Source organism: Enoplosus armatus, chromosome 1 (assembly GCF_043641665.1).
Source record: "Enoplosus armatus isolate fEnoArm2 chromosome 1, fEnoArm2.hap1, whole genome shotgun sequence".
In the NCBI taxonomy this organism is placed as follows: Eukaryota; Metazoa; Chordata; class Actinopteri; order Centrarchiformes; family Enoplosidae; genus Enoplosus; species Enoplosus armatus.
The window spans coordinates 19,731,547-19,735,623 of record NC_092180.1 but is presented as its reverse complement, the minus strand read 5'-3'; positions in this window follow the sequence as shown (position 1 = coordinate 19,735,623).

Genomic DNA, 4,077 nt, shown 5'->3' with positions numbered 1-4,077 from the left:
AAACCCAGGTTTTCATCTCAAACTCCTGTTTCCTAGTTGCCTCACTGCTTGGTCGCTAAAAATTGGTGGCAGTGGTGGGACCATCCAGTGGAGGACACATGATTTTTTTTTCTCTTCAGTATTTTTGATTTTTCTCTCTTTGCTGCAACCCTCAACATAAAAAAAAGGAGAAAAAAAACAAAGAGGGCCTGCTAGCCTAACGCTTGGAGAGGCAAGCTGGTGGTGAAGAGGAAGAAAGTGGAGCTTTTTGAGTGGTAGAAAGCACTGAGGACTTGGTTTCCATTCTTATATGGGGCAGCAGGAGGCCAGAGAGCCAAAACAGAACAAGGTACCTGTAAGACAGGAACAGCGTTTTAAAGCACTTCAACATCAGTTTCAGCTTTTGCAGTTCGAAGTTCAGGCCCGAACATCTCCACTACCAGGTTCTCTGTCAGCAGACTCTGATCAATCAGAAGCTGTGTCCATTACATGACTGCCAATCCAACCATGGCCTCGGCAGGTCTGTTTCACTCACATCATGAACTGATAATGACGACATTAAGCGTTTTCTCATTTCATTTGAATGCATTGCTGTAGCATGCCGGCAGCAGAAATCAGGTTGGGTTCTTCACTTAATACCATTGCTAATTGGCAAAGCTAGGGGTGCTTATGTGCATTATGGACATTGATGACTCCTTTGACTATGACCAGGTAAAATCTACCATTCTTTCTAGCACCAGCAACCGGTGTGGGTAAGCCTTCCATGTGGGAGAACCAGCCAGCTAGCAGACTGTTAAAACTCTAAAAAGCCAATTTGTTATCTCCCATAACCCATGTGCCCTAGAAATTCAGCTAAGATGACACAAATGTGCTTTGTGCAACTCCCTCATGTTGAACTTGAGCTTGAGAATAACCAGTCTATTAAAATTACACACATTGAAGTTAATGGAACAACTCTCAAGGCCCCACTTGATTCTGGGAGTGGACTCTTGTGCACAGGAAGATGGTACCATCCAACATTATCAGCACCAGAGACACCACCCCTATCTGTTGTGCACATGTAGATAAGAAAAGCTATTCAACAGCTGACATGAACGTAAAAGTAGAGGGGCAAACTTACCTCTTGAACATTGGGGTTGCTGATAAATTGCCTTATTCTGCTGTGCTAGGATGAGACCTTCCAGTAATCTTTGATATTCTGGAGTCAGACCAAAGCCAAAAATGTAATGCTCCTGTTGAGAAATCCAAAGAAATCCAACAAGCACTCTCAGTGCCCTTCCCTTTTTCAATGGTGAGTTAGATACAACAAGTCTTGGAAAAGCCGCAGACAAAGGAGGCAGGAGAAATTCCAACCACCAACCAACACTGAGCCAATACCTTTAGGGTTTCAAGTGCCAGCCAATATCATTGAGATGCAGAAAAGTAATCCATCTTTAGCGTCTCTTTTTCAGAGAGCAAAGAAGGAGCCAGGAGCTGAGATGGACTTCAACAGAGGCGAGTATATTCTAAAAAAGTATGTGTATTTATATCTTTTTGTATACAGTTTTTAAGATGAATGCATTCTTTGAGATCTGTATCAGAATCATGAGTATTCTTCAGGATGTTTCCTTACATTTCAACTCATAACAGCTATAATGCATTGGCCATGTGTTGCCATGGCGAAGAGAAAGCACACCAAAAAAACTCACATCTCTCAGCAGCTGGTTGCTGTAACTTCTATTGTGATTCCTAATGGCAGATGAAAAGAGTAAATTGAAGCTGTCCAATTAGATCATCGTTGCAGTCGGGGAGTAGTGCAACACTGAGTACAGAAAGGGGGCATTCTACAAGAGCTACTGTCACATCTGAATCAAGTCTGTTTTGGACTGATAAAAGAGAAACCAGCCTCAGCTCCACAAATCGCTTTTCTGATTTTTCTCCCCACACAAACAGCAGAGGGGTCTGGGCTACCAAAACAGCCAGTTGTCTCCTGGGCCCATGCCCTCACCCCTGTCTTCCTTCTGATGCCCTCTCACTCTGCCCTTGTTCCCTGACAACAAACAAGTCGACACTCTCCCCTCCCTTTCAATTACGGGTCCTTTCTGACGCTCACCATCCCCATACATCCCTGTTAGCAGGGCAGAGGAGGAGGAGAAAAGGCAGTAAATTGGAGAGGGCGACCCCTGAGGGGATAATCTTTGTTCTGTGGCATGTTGAGGGTCAGCTCTTTGCATCCTGCATAGCAACGAGCAGAGCATGAGAAGGAGAGAAGAGAGACTGATTATTCTGATTAGCTATGCATTCTTCCATCCATTTAACCCAATGCAACGCTGCCATCCACACATACACACACGCACTTGCACAAAGCCTGACCAGCCAGCCAGCAGATCCTGAGATAAGCAAGCTAAAGTGCAGCATGTCCACAAAGCAGAATGCACACAGAAAATCATCAGCAGACAGACATGTCGGTCCTCGTCTTTTGACCTCACAGATAAACCACTAGCTATATCAACTCAGTCACAGCCTGAAAAGCCATCATGCCCCCAAAGTGGCACGGCTTCTACATCAAATGCTGTGTGTGAATCAGACTCGGGCATTAATAAATAATGATTTGGAGTCTGTTTAGGTCTCTGCATTCCCATCTCTTAGATGTGCGGTCGCCATCAACCTCTCTGTGTGTGTGCATGTGTTTGTGTGTGGTTACTAGTGGAGACCTACTTTCCGCAAAATGCCAATTGATGGTAGTCAAGTCAATGGCATCCTTGCAATAGTCATCCACACAGTCAATTACCTCACAGAAAGGCGGGTTATCTCCCAGATAGTCTGCGCTGGAGCTGGCAGTGCGCCCGGAGTGCCTGTTAGGCATGAATGTCTTTCTTGAAACAGCTCCTTTTTTAGGAAATAATAGGAATTCAAATATTGGGCCTGTCTGCAATTGACACTGGAATGTGCAGAGAAACTGAGGTCAAGTGAGGAGAGCAGTTTTCACCTACCTTCTCAACTTGGGTTATGTTTAGGTTTATTTCCCATTAATTATCCCATGAGTGATCATCTTAGGTAGCCTATTGGTTAAGCAGATTTGACCATACATGTAGCTGTGAGGCAAGTTAGAGACACCGGTTTAATCTCACGACATCCAGTTGATACTATGATCCATAGGCCATATGGCTTATTAAGTATTCTAGTAGTGTTATGATGTGGGAAAGAGACAGAAACTGGACTGTTGTATTGCCAAAATGTTCCCCTTGTTCCTTTCTTCACACACAATCAGGGTTTTCATCCGTTACATTTGATGTGTTTGTTAGCAACAAGCAGTGTTGGAGGAGTTACTTGAAAAACAAGTAATTGCATCACTTTCCTGATTACTCATCAGCCGAAGTAATTTCTTACATTACTCAGCAATGCTTTACTCCTCAACACTGGCAACAAGTAGTTGGTGGCATTACATGAAAGGTCAGGGAATTACCACAGTTTCCCAGGATACATCATCTGCGAACAATGAATGTCTGTCCATCAAATAGTTGTTGAGGGATGGACTAAAGTGGTGGACCGACTGACCAACCAACATTGCCATCCCTAGAGCCACGCTAGAAAGCCTGAGACATAGCTTCCCACATGATCAGAATGGACCTACATTAATTCATGTTATAAATGTTTAGGCACCTTCATTAACATTCAAAGTACTTACATTTTATCTTCCCTTTTCTTTGTACAAAAATCACTGTTTAGTGTATGTAATATGCTTTGCAAGCTAATGAATTGTTTTTCTTCATGTGATCTATTCTCTTACTTGGTGATCCTGTTATCCTATTTAGTGTGTTTGTAGTGTGTGCACAACATTAGGACAATGGTTTTGACTTCCTCTAAAAACAAAATCAGTCCCCTATGAGACTATAACAGTGTGAATGAAAAAGGTTTTGACCAAGTATTGTTCTTTAAGCAGTTATTTGAAATAAACAAAAATGGAGTGGCCTAAAACAAACAGGATGACTAGCTAGACAGAAGGGGGGGGGGGGGAGAGAATATGAATACAACTCATCTAAAACCACCCAGGAGTTTGCATCTAGCATGTGTTAATTGAGCACTACAATAAATAAGCACGCATCAGATGAGACCTTC